At 63.0% G+C, this 16976-nt stretch overlaps 4 non-coding genes and 1 pseudogene across 4 annotated transcripts; all 5 read right to left on the reverse strand.

Moving 5' to 3' along the window:
• Positions 1-52: 52 nt before the first annotated feature.
• LOC142867828 (5S ribosomal RNA) lies at positions 53-171 on the reverse strand. Its single transcript, XR_012917160.1, has one exon. It is a non-coding gene; the product is annotated as a 5S ribosomal RNA (ribosomal RNA).
• Positions 172-3956: 3785 nt separating this feature from the next.
• On the reverse strand, positions 3957-4075 carry LOC142867830 (5S ribosomal RNA). The gene has a single exon (XR_012917162.1). It is a non-coding gene; the product is annotated as a 5S ribosomal RNA (ribosomal RNA).
• Positions 4076-7871: 3796 nt separating this feature from the next.
• On the reverse strand, positions 7872-7990 carry LOC142867831 (5S ribosomal RNA). The gene has a single exon (XR_012917163.1). It is a non-coding gene; the product is annotated as a 5S ribosomal RNA (ribosomal RNA).
• Positions 7991-11777: 3787 nt separating this feature from the next.
• Positions 11778-11896, reverse strand: LOC142867783 (uncharacterized; annotated as a pseudogene).
• A 3808-nt stretch (positions 11897-15704) lies between these two features.
• On the reverse strand, positions 15705-15823 carry LOC142867832 (5S ribosomal RNA). The gene has a single exon (XR_012917164.1). It is a non-coding gene; the product is annotated as a 5S ribosomal RNA (ribosomal RNA).
• Positions 15824-16976: the final 1153 nt, after the last annotated feature.

Here is a 16976-nt window from a genome sequence, read left to right on the forward strand (position 1 = left end):
AGAAAGGGGACAGAACAAGAGGCAAAAAAAAAAAAAAAAAAAAAAAAGCAGCAGCCTGTGGCACCCGGTATTCCCAGGCGGTCTCCCATCCAAGTACTAACCAGGCCCGACCCCGCTTAGCTTCCGAGACCAGACGAGATCGGGGGCGTTCAGGGTGGTGTGGCCCTAGACGGCGGCGGCGGAGGGCGCCCCTGCCCCGCTCAAGAAGCCGAGCCTCTCTGGGCTTCCCCGCCGCCGCCTCCCGCCCCAGGCCCCGCGCCGGGCCGGGCCGGTTGAGTTCGCCGGCCGGGTCCCGCGGGCTCCCAGGGACGGGGGTGATGGGCGGGGCGGGGCGGGGCGGGGGGCTGTCTCTCTATACACACACACACACACTCACACTCACTCACACTCACACAAGATGCGCCTCCACGGCTGGACTCGCCAAGGTGGAGCCCTCCCAGCCCCCCTCGTCTCCTCGCCCGGCCTCCTTCACCTACCCGCTGCCCACCCCCAGCGCGTCGCTGCCTGCCGCTGACTGCGCACGCGCGGGACGCTCGCCCTTTGACCCCAGCCAGGGGCCGCCCTCCCCCACAACCCCTTTCAGCTGCGCCCCCCCCCTCGCCCTGTGGGTGGGCTGCCGCCTATTCCCCCGGGCCAGGGCTGGGGCACAGCCAGTGTATGGGGCGTCTCTCTCTGGGGATGTGTCCCATGGGTGGGGTGGGGTGGCCTGGTTTGGGGGGCGCTGAAGAAATCAGTCCCCTCCATCTCCTACCTCTGGAAAACGCCCAAGCCCGTGGAGAACTGCCGGCACCGCTTCGTGGGGGCCGGGACCCTCCTCCGTGTCCTCCTGTGGCCCAGTCCAAGGGGCCTGGGCCTGGCCGGGGCTGCATTGGACCCCGACCACCCTGGCGTGTGGACTCGCTAAAAATCGGCCATTAGATATTGGATTCCAGCTTCCTGGAGGTCATTTCACTAATGAGTGCACCGGAAAGAGTTTCCTAATCCATCTGTGAGGGTGGCAACTGAAAGAGAATTTTAAAGCTGACAGAATAGGCGAGGGAAGGCATAGGAGATTTCCACACCCAGCAAGGAAGACTTTCCCGAAATGGAAGAAAGAAACGAGCAAACAGAGACACCGGTAGCCCGCCCGGAAAAGAGTCTGCCCCTTAGAGAAAGCACCCTGACCGGGTTCACCCGTGGGTGGGTGGCGAGCTAGCGGCATTCAGAAGAGCGAGGCCCGCAGTCTGTGCGGAAGACACCTGCGCTCGGGTGTGTGTGGCGGCGCGATTCACAAGCAGCTCCAGATGTTAAACCAAGGAGAAGCCAGGGAGTTCCCAACGCCCCAGGTGTCCTCAGCCCACGACTGGCTGCTGTGGGAATGGGAAGCCCGGCTCCTTGTCTCAGAGCGGGGTTCCCAGGAGGATCAGGCTGAAGCTGGGACTTGGCCTCAAAGTGTCCCCTCGCATGGCCACCCCCTTCCCCTTCCTGCTCCTCTACTCCTGGTGCCCCTCCATCCAGGGGCCAGACCTTAAAGAGTCACCGCAAGAGAATCCTGGTCCCAAAGGAGCCTTCTGGGGGACCGGTGCTGAGAGAGGTTGTGGGCATGGCCCGCTGGGGCTCTGCCCGACCCAGGGCTGAGAGATGCCACCTCCCAGCTCTGGGTCCCTGCAGGAAGTGTTGGCAAGCACAGGGCCGGTCCTCCAAAGGCCCAGGTGCAGGGAGCCCAGGCCAAGCAGCCTGTGGAAGAAGCCACTTGCCGTGCCACCCCGGGAACAGGACTGCAGGCCCCGGCCCTTCCCACCTCCTCCTCCTCCTCCTCCTCCTCCCCCCCGCCCCCCCCCACAGGGCACAGGGCTCAGAGACACCTCAGACTCTTGCTACCCAAAGTGCAAAGGGCATCAGTTGCTCCTCCAACCCCCCCGCCCAGCAGACCACGTTGTCAAGCCAGCCCCCGGGCCTCCCTGGGGTGCCCAGCACAAAAGTGCAGACACCCACCGGACCCTCAGTCTCAGTTTTCGGAGGTTTTTGCCACTCTAAGGACCCGCAGGCCGGCTGGGCCTTCGGGCAGGACAGAGAGCCCCGGAATCCGACTTGGAGAGCTGCGTGTACGTCCCCATCAGGAGGCGGTCCCCACCTCCGTGGCTCTCCCCTTGCGGGGAGCGGCAGCCCAGCCGGCAGCCGCAGGGCCTCAGGGAAGACACCAGGCTGGGCCCCCGCGGCACAGCGGGGGCACGTCCCCCGCACTCACGCGACTTAGGGACGGCTGCTGGAGACTGCTGCGGCCACCCTGCTGCCGGGTTTCTGGAGGGCTTCCTGGAAGCAGCGTCCACACCAAGCCCTTGGAAGGCCCAGGCGACGGAGGAGCCGGTCAGGCAGGGGCCGAGGACGGTGAGAGGCCGGGCGGGAAGGAGCATGTCAGGCAGGGGCAGAGGACGGTGACAGGCCGGGCGGGGAGGAGCCGGTCAGGCGGGGGCCCAGGACAGTGAGGGCCTGGCCGGGGAGGAGCGCGTCAGGCAGGGGCAGAGGAGACGGGCTGGGTAAGGGTTAGGGTGACAGTTAGGGCACAATTCACAATCGCAAAGACGTGGAAGCGACCCGAGTGCCCATCCATCCAGGAGTGCATTAATAAAATGTGGCGCGTGGACACCACGGAGTGCCATTCGGCTGTGAGGAGCAGCGGTGAGAGGGCGCCTCTCGTGTTCTCCTGGCCAGAGCTGGAACCCGTTCCAGTAAGCCAGGTATCCCAAGAATGGACACACGAGCACCACGTGAGCGCGCTCACCAGCAAATTGGTACGAACGGATGGACGCCTAAGTGGACAGAGAGGAATCACCTTCATCGGGTGGGTGTCGGGCGGGTGGGGGGAGGGGAGGGGCATACACATCCATTAGGCATGGGGTGGGTGCGCACCGACTGGGGGATGGGCGCACTTGAAGCTCTGACCCGAGGGGGGAGGCTTGGAGAGGGCAAGGCACCCGACCTTAACATTGGTACCCCCACAATACGCTGCAACAACATGAGAGGTATATGAATAAGAACACAGGGGGGGCCGGGCGCGGTGGCTCACGCCTGTAATCCTAGCTCTCTGGGAGGCCGAGGCGGGCGGATTGCTCCAGGTCAGGAGTTCGAAACCAGCCTGAGCAAGAGCGAGACCCCCGTCTCTACTAAAAATAGAAAGAAATTAATTGGCCAACTAATATATATAGAAAAACACAGCCGGGCGTGGTGGTGCATGCCTGTAGTCCCAACTACTCGGGAGGCTGAGGCAGCAGGATTGCTTGAGCCCGGAGATTGAGGTTGCCGTGAGCTAGGCTGACGCCATGGCACTCACTCTAGCCTGGGCAGCAAAACGAGACTCTGTCTCAAAAAAAAAAAAAAAAAAAAAAAAAAGAACACAGGGGGGAGGGGGGCACGGGCAACACATGTCACCTGAATACTTGTACTCCCATCATCTGCTTGAAAAGAGAGAGAAAAGAAAATGCAATCATAGAGGTAAGAGACACTTTTTAAAAATCATGAATCCGAAGAGAAAAGTAAAAGGAGGCCTGTGGAGCAGGTCTGGGTGTGACTCCGGATCCCCCAACATCAGGTGCCACCACCAAAGATTCCTGCGTGTAGCCCATAGAACCCCAAAAGCAACGGGACGAGTTCTGGTCACATACTCCCTCAAAATGACATCCTGGCCTTCTTCTGGAACTCCCTCCCCTCTCAGACTCTCAAGGTTTCCTCCAGCGTGTCGGTTCCCACAGAGCAGACCTTTGGTCTGAGACCTGACAGTCCAGATGCCACGCATGCTGCCGCGTGGCGGCGGTGTCGCGGCTTGGGACAAGAGGAGGCCCCACGGTGCGGGCTGGGGCGCCAGGCACCGCGGGCGGGCGCTGAGGGTGGGGGTGACCCCCACCCCGGGCCGCCGCCGCGCTCCCAGAAAGGGGACAGAACAAGAGGCAAAAAAAAAAAAAAAAAAAAAAAAAAGCAGCAGCCTGTGGCACCCGGTATTCCCAGGCGGTCTCCCATCCAAGTACTAACCAGGCCCGACCCCGCTTAGCTTCCGAGACCAGACGAGATCGGGGGCGTTCAGGGTGGTGTGGCCCTAGACGGCGGCGGCGGAGGGCGCCCCTGCCCCGCTCAAGAAGCCGAGCCTCTCTGGGCTTCCCCGCCGCCGCCTCCCGCCCCAGGCCCCGCGCCGGGCCGGGCCGGTTGAGTTCGCCGGCCGGGTCCCGCGGGCTCCCAGGGACGGGGGTGATGGGCGGGGCGGGGCGGGGCGGGGCGGGGCGGGGCGGGGCGGGGGGCTGTCTCTCTATACACACACACACACACACTCACACTCACTCACACTCACACAAGATGCGCCTCCACGGCTGGACTCGCCAAGGTGGAGCCCTCCCAGCCCCCCTCGTCTCCTCGCCCGGCCTCCTTCACCTACCCGCTGCCCACCCCCAGCGCGTCGCTGCCTGCCGCTGACTGCGCACGCGCGGGACGCTCGCCCTTTGACCCCAGCCAGGGGCCGCCCTCCCCCACAACCCCTTTCAGCTGCGCCCCCCCCCTCGCCCTGTGGGTGGGCTGCCGCCTATTCCCCCGGGCCAGGGCTGGGGCACAGCCAGTGTATGGGGCGTCTCTCTCTGGGGATGTGTCCCATGGGTGGGGTGGGGTGGCCTGGTTTGGGGGGCGCTGAAGAAATCAGTCCCCTCCATCTCCTACCTCTGGAAAACGCCCAAGCCCGTGGAGAACTGCCGGCACCGCTTCGTGGGGGCCGGGACCCTCCTCCGTGTCCTCCTGTGGCCCAGTCCAAGGGGCCTGGGCCTGGCCGGGGCTGCATTGGACCCCGACCACCCTGGCGTGTGGACTCGCTAAAAATCGGCCATTAGATATTGGATTCCAGCTTCCTGGAGGTCATTTCACTAATGAGTGCACCGGAAAGAGTTTCCTAATCCATCTGTGAGGGTGGCAACTGAAAGAGAATTTTAAAGCTGACAGAATAGGCGAGGGAAGGCATAGGAGATTTCCACACCCAGCAAGGAAGACTTTCCCGAAATGGAAGAAAGAAACGAGCAAACAGAGACACCGGTAGCCCGCCCGGAAAAGAGTCTGCCCCTTAGAGAAAGCACCCTGACCGGGTTCACCCGTGGGTGGGTGGCGAGCTAGCGGCATTCAGAAGAGCGAGGCCCGCAGTCTGTGCGGAAGACACCTGCGCTCGGGTGTGTGTGGCGGCGCGATTCACAAGCAGCTCCAGATGTTAAACCAAGGAGAAGCCAGGGAGTTCCCAACGCCCCAGGTGTCCTCAGCCCACGACTGGCTGCTGTGGGAATGGGAAGCCCGGCTCCTTGTCTCAGAGCGGGGTTCCCAGGAGGATCAGGCTGAAGCTGGGACTTGGCCTCAAAGTGTCCCCTCGCATGGCCACCCCCTTCCCCTTCCTGCTCCTCTACTCCTGGTGCCCCTCCATCCAGGGGCCAGACCTTAAAGAGTCACCGCAAGAGAATCCTGGTCCCAAAGGAGCCTTCTGGGGGACCGGTGCTGAGAGAGGTTGTGGGCATGGCCCGCTGGGGCTCTGCCCGACCCAGGGCTGAGAGATGCCACCTCCCAGCTCTGGGTCCCTGCAGGAAGTGTTGGCAAGCACAGGGCCGGTCCTCCAAAGGCCCAGGTGCAGGGAGCCCAGGCCAAGCAGCCTGTGGAAGAAGCCACTTGCCGTGCCACCCCGGGAACAGGACTGCAGGCCCCGGCCCTTCCCACCTCCTCCTCCTCCTCCTCCTCCTCCCCCCCGCCCCCCCCCACAGGGCACAGGGCTCAGAGACACCTCAGACTCTTGCTACCCAAAGTGCAAAGGGCATCAGTTGCTCCTCCAACCCCCCCGCCCAGCAGACCACGTTGTCAAGCCAGCCCCCGGGCCTCCCTGGGGTGCCCAGCACAAAAGTGCAGACACCCACCGGACCCTCAGTCTCAGTTTTCGGAGGTTTTTGCCACTCTAAGGACCCGCAGGCCGGCTGGGCCTTCGGGCAGGACAGAGAGCCCCGGAATCCGACTTGGAGAGCTGCGTGTACGTCCCCATCAGGAGGCGGTCCCCACCTCCGTGGCTCTCCCCTTGCGGGGAGCGGCAGCCCAGCCGGCAGCCGCAGGGCCTCAGGGAAGACACCCCCCCGCGGCACAGCGGGGGCACGTCCCCCGCACTCACGCGACTTAGGGACGGCTGCTGGAGACTGCTGCGGCCACCCTGCTGCCGGGTTTCTGGAGGGCTTCCTGGAAGCAGCGTCCACACCAAGCCCTTGGAAGGCCCAGGCGACGGAGGAGCCGGTCAGGCAGGGGCCGAGGACGGTGAGAGGCCGGGCGGGAAGGAGCATGTCAGGCAGGGGCAGAGGACGGTGACAGGCCGGGCGGGGAGGAGCCGGTCAGGCGGGGGCCCAGGACAGTGACGGGCCTGGCCGGGGAGGAGCGCGTCAGGCAGGGGCAGAGGAGACGGGCTGGGTAAGGGTTAGGGTGACAGTTAGGGCACAATTCACAATCGCAAAGACGTGGAAGCGACCCGAGTGCCCATCCATCCAGGAGTGCATTAATAAAATGTGGCGCGTGGACACCACGGAGTGCCATTCGGCTGTGAGGAGCAGCGGTGAGAGGGCGCCTCTCGTGTTCTCCTGGCCAGAGCTGGAACCCGTTCCAGTAAGCCAGGTATCCCAAGAATGGACACACGAGCACCACGTGAGCGCGCTCACCAGCAAATTGGTACGAACGGATGGACGCCTAAGTGGACAGAGAGGAATCACCTTCATCGGGTGGGTGTCGGGCGGGTGGGGGGAGGGGAGGGGCATACACATCCATTAGGCATGGGGTGGGTGCGCACCGACTGGGGGATGGGCGCACTTGAAGCTCTGACCCGAGGGGGGAGGCTTGGAGAGGGCAAGGCACCCGACCTTAACATTGGTACCCCCACAATACGCTGCAACAACATGAGAGGTATATGAATAAGAACACAGGGGGGGCCGGGCGCGGTGGCTCACGCCTGTAATCCTAGCTCTCTGGGAGGCCGAGGCGGGCGGATTGCTCCAGGTCAGGAGTTCGAAACCAGCCTGAGCAAGAGCGAGACCCCCGTCTCTACTAAAAATAGAAAGAAATTAATTGGCCAACTAATATATATAGAAAAACACAGCCGGGCGTGGTGGTGCATGCCTGTAGTCCCAACTACTCGGGAGGCTGAGGCAGCAGGATTGCTTGAGCCCGGAGATTGAGGTTGCCGTGAGCTAGGCTGACGCCATGGCACTCACTCTAGCCTGGGCAGCAAAACGAGACTCTGTCTCAAAAAAAAAAAAAAAAAAAAAAAAAGAACACAGGGGGGAGGGGGGCACGGGCAACACATGTCACCTGAATACTTGTACTCCCATCATCTGCTTGAAAAGAGAGAGAAAAGAAAATGCAATCATAGAGGTAAGAGACACTTTTTAAAAATCATGAATCCGAAGAGAAAAGTAAAAGGAGGCCTGTGGAGCAGGTCTGGGTGTGACTCCGGATCCCCCAACATCAGGTGCCACCACCAAAGATTCCTGCGTGTAGCCCATAGAACCCCAAAAGCAACGGGACGAGTTCTGGTCACATACTCCCTCAAAATGACATCCTGGCCTTCTTCTGGAACTCCCTCCCCTCTCAGACTCTCAAGGTTTCCTCCAGCGTGTCGGTTCCCACAGAGCAGACCTTTGGTCTGAGACCTGACAGTCCAGATGCCACGCATGCTGCCGCGTGGCGGCGGTGTCGCGGCTTGGGACAAGAGGAGGCCCCACGGTGCGGGCTGGGGCGCCAGGCACCGCGGGCGGGCGCTGAGGGTGGGGGTGACCCCCACCCCGGGCCGCCGCCGCGCTCCCAGAAAGGGGACAGAACAAGAGGCAAAAAAAAAAAAAAAAAAAAAAAGCAGCAGCCTGTGGCACCCGGTATTCCCAGGCGGTCTCCCATCCAAGTACTAACCAGGCCCGACCCCGCTTAGCTTCCGAGACCAGACGAGATCGGGGGCGTTCAGGGTGGTGTGGCCCTAGACGGCGGCGGCGGAGGGCGCCCCTGCCCCGCTCAAGAAGCCGAGCCTCTCTGGGCTTCCCCGCCGCCGCCTCCCGCCCCAGGCCCCGCGCCGGGCCGGGCCGGTTGAGTTCGCCGGCCAGGTCCCGCGGGCTCCCAGGGACGGGGGTGATGGGCGGGGCGGGGCGGGGCGGGGGGCTGTCTCTCTATACACACACACACACACTCACACTCACTCACACTCACACAAGATGCGCCTCCACGGCTGGACTCGCCAAGGTGGAGCCCTCCCAGCCCCCCTCGTCTCCTCGCCCGGCCTCCTTCACCTACCCGCTGCCCACCCCCAGCGCGTCGCTGCCTGCCGCTGACTGCGCACGCGCGGGACGCTCGCCCTTTGACCCCAGCCAGGGGCCGCCCTCCCCCACAACCCCTTTCAGCTGCGCCCCCCCCTCGCCCTGTGGGTGGGCTGCCGCCTATTCCCCCGGGCCAGGGCTGGGGCACAGCCAGTGTATGGGGCGTCTCTCTCTGGGGATGTGTCCCATGGGTGGGGTGGGGTGGCCTGGTTTGGGGGGCGCTGAAGAAATCAGTCCCCTCCATCTCCTACCTCTGGAAAACGCCCAAGCCCGTGGAGAACTGCCGGCACCGCTTCGTGGGGGCCGGGACCCTCCTCCGTGTCCTCCTGTGGCCCAGTCCAAGGGGCCTGGGCCTGGCCGGGGCTGCATTGGACCCCGACCACCCTGGCGTGTGGACTCGCTAAAAATCGGCCATTAGATATTGGATTCCAGCTTCCTGGAGGTCATTTCACTAATGAGTGCACCGGAAAGAGTTTCCTAATCCATCTGTGAGGGTGGCAACTGAAAGAGAATTTTAAAGCTGACAGAATAGGCGAGGGAAGGCATAGGAGATTTCCACACCCAGCAAGGAAGACTTTCCCGAAATGGAAGAAAGAAACGAGCAAACAGAGACACCGGTAGCCCGCCCGGAAAAGAGTCTGCCCCTTAGAGAAAGCACCCTGACCGGGTTCACCCGTGGGTGGGTGGCGAGCTAGCGGCATTCAGAAGAGCGAGGCCTGCAGTCTGTGCGGAAGACACCTGCGCTCGGGTGTGTGTGGCGGCGCGATTCACAAGCAGCTCCAGATGTTAAACCAAGGAGAAGCCAGGGAGTTCCCAACGCCCCAGGTGTCCTCAGCCCACGACTGGCTGCTGTGGGAATGGGAAGCCCGGCTCCTTGTCTCAGAGCGGGGTTCCCAGGAGGATCAGGCTGAAGCTGGGACTTGGCCTCAAAGTGTCCCCTCGCATGGCCACCCCCTTCCCCTTCCTGCTCCTCTACTCCTGGTGCCCCTCCATCCAGGGGCCAGACCTTAAAGAGTCACCGCAAGAGAATCCTGGTCCCAAAGGAGCCTTCTGGGGGACCGGTGCTGAGAGAGGTTGTGGGCATGGCCCGCTGGGGCTCTGCCCGACCCAGGGCTGAGAGATGCCACCTCCCAGCTCTGGGTCCCTGCAGGAAGTGTTGGCAAGCACAGGGCCGGTCCTCCAAAGGCCCAGGTGCAGGGAGCCCAGGCCAAGCAGCCTGTGGAAGAAGCCACTTGCCGTGCCACCCCGGGAACAGGACTGCAGGCCCCGGCCCTTCCCACCTCCTCCTCCTCCTCCTCCTCCTCCTCCCCCCCGCCCCCCCCCCACAGGGCACAGGGCTCAGAGACACCTCAGACTCTTGCTACCCAAAGTGCAAAGGGCATCAGTTGCTCCTCCAACCCCCCAGCCCAGCAGACCACGTTGTCCAGCCAGCCCCCGGGCCTCCCTGGGGTGCCCAGCACAAAAGTGCAGACACCCACCGGACCCTCAGTCTCAGTTTTCGGAGGTTTTTGCCACTCTAAGGACCCGCAGGCCGGCTGGGCCTTCGGGCAGGACAGAGAGCCCCGGAATCCGACTTGGAGAGCTGCGTGTACGTCCCCATCAGGAGGCGGTCCCCACCTCCGCGGCTCTCCCCTTGCGGGGAGCGGCAGCCCAGCCGGCAGCCGCAGGGCCTCAGGGAAGACACCAGGCTGGGCCCCCGCGGCACAGCGGGGGCACGTCCCCACTCACGCGACTTAGGGACGGCTGCTGGAGACTGCTGCGGCCACCCTGCTGCCGGGTTTCTGGAGGGCTTCCTGGAAGCAGCGTCCACACCAAGCCCTTGGAAGGCCCAGGCGACGGAGGAGCCGGTCAGGCAGGGGCCGAGGACGGTGAGAGGCCGGGCGGGAAGGAGCATGTCAGGCAGGGGCAGAGGACGGTGACAGGCCGGGCGGGGAGGAGCCGGTCAGGCGGGGGCCCAGGACAGTGACGGGCCTGGCCGGGGAGGAGCGCGTCAGGCAGGGGCAGAGGAGACGGGCTGGGTAAGGGTTAGGGTGACAGTTAGGGCACAATTCACAATCGCAAAGACGTGGAAGCGACCCGAGTGCCCATCCATCCAGGAGTGCATTAATAAAATGTGGCGCGTGGACACCACGGAGTGCCATTCGGCTGTGAGGAGCAGCGGTGAGAGGGCGCCTCTCGTGTTCTCCTGGCCAGAGCTGGAACCCGTTCCAGTAAGCCAGGTATCCCAAGAATGGACACACGAGCACCACGTGAGCGCGCTCACCAGCAAATTGGTACGAACGGATGGACGCCTAAGTGGACAGAGAGGAATCACCTTCATCGGGTGGGTGTCGGGCGGGTGGGGGGAGGGGAGGGGCATACACATCCATTAGGCATGGGGTGGGTGCGCACCGACTGGGGGATGGGCGCACTTGAAGCTCTGACCCGAGGGGGGAGGCTTGGAGAGGGCAAGGCACCCGACCTTAACATTGGTACCCCCACAATACGCTGCAACAACATGAGAGGTATATGAATAAGAACACAGGGGGGGCCGGGCGCGGTGGCTCACGCCTGTAATCCTAGCTCTCTGGGAGGCCGAGGCGGGCGGATTGCTCCAGGTCAGGAGTTCGAAACCAGCCTGAGCAAGAGCGAGACCCCCGTCTCTACTAAAAATAGAAAGAAATTAATTGGCCAACTAATATATATAGAAAAACACAGCCGGGCGTGGTGGTGCATGCCTGTAGTCCCAACTACTCGGGAGGCTGAGGCAGCAGGATTGCTTGAGCCCGGAGATTGAGGTTGCCGTGAGCTAGGCTGACGCCATGGCACTCACTCTAGCCTGGGCAGCAAAACGAGACTCTGTCTCAAAAAAAAAAAAAAAAAAAAAAAAAAAAGAACACAGGGGGGAGGGGGGCACGGGCAACACATGTCACCTGAATACTTGTACTCCCATCATCTGCTTGAAAAGAGAGAGAAAAGAAAATGCAATCATAGAGGTAAGAGACACTTTTTAAAAATCATGAATCCGAAGAGAAAAGTAAAAGGAGGCCTGTGGAGCAGGTCTGGGTGTGACTCCGGATCCCCCAACATCAGGTGCCACCACCAAAGATTCCTGCGTGTAGCCCATAGAACCCCAAAAGCAACGGGACGAGTTCTGGTCACATACTCCCTCAAAATGACATCCTGGCCTTCTTCTGGAACTCCCTCCCCTCTCAGACTCTCAAGGTTTCCTCCAGCGTGTCGGTTCCCACAGAGCAGACCTTTGGTCTGAGACCTGACAGTCCAGATGCCACGCATGCTGCCGCGTGGCGGCGGTGTCGCGGCTTGGGACAAGAGGAGGCCCCACGGTGCGGGCTGGGGCGCCAGGCACCGCGGGCGGGCGCTGAGGGTGGGGGTGACCCCCACCCCGGGCCGCCGCCGCGCTCCCAGAAAGGGGACAGAACAAGAGGCAAAAAAAAAAAAAAAAAAAAAAAAAGCAGCAGCCTGTGGCACCCGGTACTCCCAGGCGGTCTCCCATCCAAGTACTAACCAGGCCCGACCCCGCTTAGCTTCCGAGACCAGACGAGATCGGGGGCGTTCAGGGTGGTGTGGCCCTAGACGGCGGCGGCGGAGGGCGCCCCTGCCCCGCTCAAGAAGCCGAGCCTCTCTGGGCTTCCCCGCCGCCGCCTCCCGCCCCAGGCCCCGCGCCGGGCCGGGCCGGTTGAGTTCGCCGGCCGGGTCCCGCGGGCTCCCAGGGACGGGGGTGATGGGCGGGGCGGGGCGGGGCGGGGCGGGGCGGGGCGGGGGGCTGTCTCTCTATACACACACACACACACTCACACTCACTCACACTCACACAAGATGCGCCTCCACGGCTGGACTCGCCAAGGTGGAGCCCTCCCAGCCCCCCTCGTCTCCTCGCCCGGCCTCCTTCACCTACCCGCTGCCCACCCCCAGCGCGTCGCTGCCTGCCGCTGACTGCGCACGCGCGGGACGCTCGCCCTTTGACCCCAGCCAGGGGCCGCCCTCCCCCACAACCCCTTTCAGCTGCGCCCCCCCCCTCGCCCTGTGGGTGGGCTGCCGCCTATTCCCCCGGGCCAGGGCTGGGGCACAGCCAGTGTATGGGGCGTCTCTCTCTGGGGATGTGTCCCATGGGTGGGGTGGGGTGGCCTGGTTTGGGGGGCGCTGAAGAAATCAGTCCCCTCCATCTCCTACCTCTGGAAAACGCCCAAGCCCGTGGAGAACTGCCGGCACCGCTTCGTGGGGGCCGGGACCCTCCTCCGTGTCCTCCTGTGGCCCAGTCCAAGGGGCCTGGGCCTGGCCGGGGCTGCATTGGACCCCGACCACCCTGGCGTGTGGACTCGCTAAAAATCGGCCATTAGATATTGGATTCCAGCTTCCTGGAGGTCATTTCACTAATGAGTGCACCGGAAAGAGTTTCCTAATCCATCTGTGAGGGTGGCAACTGAAAGAGAATTTTAAAGCTGACAGAATAGGCGAGGGAAGGCATAGGAGATTTCCACACCCAGCAAGGAAGACTTTCCCGAAATGGAAGAAAGAAACGAGCAAACAGAGACACCGGTAGCCCGCCCGGAAAAGAGTCTGCCCCTTAGAGAAAGCACCCTGACCGGGTTCACCCGTGGGTGGGTGGCGAGCTAGCGGCATTCAGAAGAGCGAGGCCCGCAGTCTGTGCGGAAGACACCTGCGCTCGGGTGTGTGTGGCGGCGCGATTCACAAGCAGCTCCAGATGTTAAACCAAGGAGAAGCCAGGGAGTTCCCAACGCCCCAGGTGTCCTCAGCCCACGACTGGCTGCTGTGGGAATGGGAAGCCCGGCTCCTTGTCTCAGAGCGGGGTTCCCAGGAGGATCAGGCTGAAGCTGGGACTTGGCCTCAAAGTGTCCCCTCGCATGGCCACCCCCTTCCCCTTCCTGCTCCTCTACTCCTGGTGCCCCTCCATCCAGGGGCCAGACCTTAAAGAGTCACCGCAAGAGAATCCTGGTCCCAAAGGAGCCTTCTGGGGGACCGGTGCTGAGAGAGATTGTGGGCATGGCCCGCTGGGGCTCTGCCCGACCCAGGGCTGAGAGATGCCACCTCCCAGCTCTGGGTCCCTGCAGGAAGTGTTGGCAAGCACAGGGCCGGTCCTCCAAAGGCCCAGGTGCAGGGAGCCCAGGCCAAGCAGCCTGTGGAAGAAGCCACTTGCCGTGCCACCCCGGGAACAGGACTGCAGGCCCCGGCCCTTCCCACCTCCTCCTCCTCCTCCTCCTCCTCCTCCCCCCCGCCCCCCCCCCACAGGGCACAGGGCTCAGAGACACCTCAGACTCTTGCTACCCAAAGTGCAAAGGGCATCAGTTGCTCCTCCAACCCCCCAGCCCAGCAGACCACGTTGTCCAGCCAGCCCCCGGGCCTCCCTGGGGTGCCCAGCACAAAAGTGCAGACACCCACCGGACCCTCAGTCTCAGTTTTCGGAGGTTTTTGCCACTCTAAGGACCCGCAGGCCAGCTGGGCCTTCGGGCAGGACAGAGAGCCCCGGAATCCGACTTGGAGAGCTGCGTGTACGTCCCCATCAGGAGGCGGTCCCCACCTCCGCGGCTCTCCCCTTGCGGGGAGCGGCAGCCCAGCCGGCAGCCGCAGGGCCTCAGGGAAGACACCAGGCTGGGCCCCCGCGGCACAGCGGGGGCACGTCCCCCGCACTCACGCGACTTAGGGACGGCTGCTGGAGACTGCTGCGGCCACCCTGCTGCCGGGTTTCTGGAGGGCTTCCTGGAAGCAGCGTCCACACCAAGCCCTTGGAAGGCCCAGGCGACGGAGGAGCCGGTCAGGCAGGGGCCGAGGACGGTGAGAGGCCGGGCGGGAAGGAGCATGTCAGGCAGGGGCAGAGGACGGTGACAGGCCGGGCGGGGAGGAGCCGGTCAGGCGGGGGCCCAGGACAGTGACGGGCCTGGCCGGGGAGGAGCGCGTCAGGCAGGGGCAGAGGAGACGGGCTGGGTAAGGGTTAGGGTGACAGTTAGGGCACAATTCACAATCGCAAAGACGTGGAAGCGACCCGAGTGCCCATCCATCCAGGAGTGCATTAATAAAATGTGGCGCGTGGACACCACGGAGTGCCATTCGGCTGTGAGGAGCAGCGGTGAGAGGGCGCCTCTCGTGTTCTCCTGGCCAGAGCTGGAACCCGTTCCAGTAAGCCAGGTATCCCAAGAATGGACACACGAGCACCACGTGAGCGCGCTCACCAGCAAATTGGTACGAACGGATGGACGCCTAAGTGGACAGAGAGGAATCACCTTCATCGGGTGGGTGTCGGGCGGGTGGGGGGAGGGGAGGGGCATACACATCCATTAGGCATGGGGTGGGTGCGCACCGACTGGGGGATGGGCGCACTTGAAGCTCTGACCCGAGGGGGGAGGCTTGGAGAGGGCAAGGCACCCGACCTTAACATTGGTACCCCCACAATACGCTGCAACAACATGAGAGGTATATGAATAAGAACACAGGGGGGGCCGGGCGCGGTGGCTCACGCCTGTAATCCTAGCTCTCTGGGAGGCCGAGGCGGGCGGATTGCTCCAGGTCAGGAGTTCGAAACCAGCCTGAGCAAGAGCGAGACCCCCGTCTCTACTAAAAATAGAAAGAAATTAATTGGCCAACTAATATATATAGAAAAACACAGCCGGGCGTGGTGGTGCATGCCTGTAGTCCCAACTACTCGGGAGGCTGAGGCAGCAGGATTGCTTGAGCCCGGAGATTGAGGTTGCCGTGAGCTAGGCTGACGCCATGGCACTCACTCTAGCCTGGGCAGCAAAACGAGACTCTGTCTCAAAAAAAAAAAAAAAAAAAAAAAAAAAGAACACAGGGGGGAGGGGGGCACGGGCAACACATGTCACCTGAATACTTGTACTCCCATCATCTGCTTGAAAAGAGAGAGAAAAGAAAATGCAATCATAGAGGTAAGAGACACTTTTTAAAAATCATGAATCCGAAGAGAAAAGTAAAAGGAGGCCTGTGGAGCAGGTCTGGGTGTGACTCCGGATCCCCCAACATCAGGTGCCACCACCAAAGATTCCTGCGTGTAGCCCATAGAACCCCAAAAGCAACGGGACGAGTTCTGGTCACATACTCCCTCAAAATGACATCCTCCTGGCCTTCTTCTGGAACTCCCTCCCCTCTCAGACTCTCAAGGTTTCCTCCAGCGTGTCGGTTCCCACAGAGCAGACCTTTGGTCTGAGACCTGACAGTCCAGATGCCACGCATGCTGCCGCGTGGCGGCGGTGTCGCGGCTTGGGACAAGAGGAGGCCCCACGGTGCGGGCTGGGGCGCCAGGCACCGCGGGCGGGCGCTGAGGGTGGGGGTGACCCCCACCCCGGGCCGCCGCCGCGCTCCCAGAAAGGGGACAGAACAAGAGGCAAAAAAAAAAAAAAAAAAAAAAAAAGCAGCAGCCTGTGGCACCCGGTATTCCCAGGCGGTCTCCCATCCAAGTACTAACCAGGCCCGACCCCGCTTAGCTTCCGAGACCAGACGAGATCGGGGGCGTTCAGGGTGGTGTGGCCCTAGACGGCGGCGGCGGAGGGCGCCCCTGCCCCGCTCAAGAAGCCGAGCCTCTCTGGGCTTCCCCGCCGCCGCCTCCCGCCCCAGGCCCCGCGCCGGGCCGGGCCGGTTGAGTTCGCCGGCCGGGTCCCGCGGGCTCCCAGGGACGGGGGTGATGGGGCGGGGCGGGGCGGGGCGGGGCGGGGCGGGGGGCTGTCTCTCTATACACACACACACACACTCACACTCACTCACACTCACACAAGATGCGCCTCCACGGCTGGACTCGCCAAGGTGGAGCCCTCCCAGCCCCCCTCGTCTCCTCGCCCGGCCTCCTTCACCTACCCGCTGCCCACCCCCAGCGCGTCGCTGCCTGCCGCTGACTGCGCACGCGCGGGACGCTCGCCCTTTGACCCCAGCCAGGGGCCGCCCTCCCCCACAACCCCTTTCAGCTGCGCCCCCCCCCTCGCCCTGTGGGTGGGCTGCCGCCTATTCCCCCGGGCCAGGGCTGGGGCACAGCCAGTGTATGGGGCGTCTCTCTCTGGGGATGTGTCCCATGGGTGGGGTGGGGTGGCCTGGTTTGGGGGGCGCTGAAGAAATCAGTCCCCTCCATCTCCTACCTCTGGAAAACGCCCAAGCCCGTGGAGAACTGCCGGCACCGCTTCGTGGGGGCCGGGACCCTCCTCCGTGTCCTCCTGTGGCCCAGTCCAAGGGGCCTGGGCCTGGCCGGGGCTGCATTGGACCCCGACCACCCTGGCGTGTGGACTCGCTAAAAATCGGCCATTAGATATTGGATTCCAGCTTCCTGGAGGTCATTTCACTAATGAGTGCACCGGAAAGAGTTTCCTAATCCATCTGTGAGGGTGGCAACTGAAAGAGAATTTTAAAGCTGACAGAATAGGCGAGGGAAGGCATAGGAGATTTCCACACCCAGCAAGGAAGACTTTCCCGAAATGGAAGAAAGAAACGAGCAAACAGAGACACCGGTAGCCCGCCCGGAAAAGAGTCTGCCCCTTAGAGAAAGCACCCTGACCGGGTTCACCCGTGGGTGGGTGGCGAGCTAGCGGCATTCAGAAGAGCGAGGCCCGCAGTCTGTGCGGAAGACACCTGCGCTCGGGTGTGTGTGGCGGCGCGATTCACAAGCAGCTCCAGATGTTAAACCAAGGAGAAGCCAGGGAGTTC

This window comes from Microcebus murinus, unplaced genomic scaffold, assembly GCF_040939455.1.
Source record: "Microcebus murinus isolate Inina unplaced genomic scaffold, M.murinus_Inina_mat1.0 scaf020_hap2_Mmur4.0, whole genome shotgun sequence".
Classification (NCBI taxonomy): Eukaryota; Metazoa; Chordata; class Mammalia; order Primates; family Cheirogaleidae; genus Microcebus; species Microcebus murinus.